The sequence below is a fragment of the Apis dorsata genome, unplaced genomic scaffold (assembly GCF_000469605.1).
Source record: "Apis dorsata unplaced genomic scaffold, Apis dorsata 1.3 scaffold_473, whole genome shotgun sequence".
NCBI classification, from domain to species: domain Eukaryota; kingdom Metazoa; phylum Arthropoda; class Insecta; order Hymenoptera; family Apidae; genus Apis; species Apis dorsata.
In genome coordinates this window covers 145833-146095 of record NW_006263711.1, presented here as the reverse complement: position 1 = coordinate 146095, position 263 = coordinate 145833, and positions in this window count along the sequence as shown.

The following is a 263-nucleotide window of genomic DNA, read 5'->3' as shown; positions in this document are numbered from 1 at the left end:
TTTTATTTTTCTTTGCAATTGTTTTTTTTCTCAAAATTGTTCTCCATTTTTCTATTTCATTGTAAACCATATCATTTTCTATCATTTATTTTTATATTTTAATATTTTTGAATTAACCAGAAAAATAAGATAATGAACAAATATAGAAATTTATTTTTATGTGATAAAATATGGAATATTTCATATGTATGATACATATTTAGTTAACAATAATAAAACCAATAATATAAATGACCTAAGACTTTTTGTATAGTACAGTATAT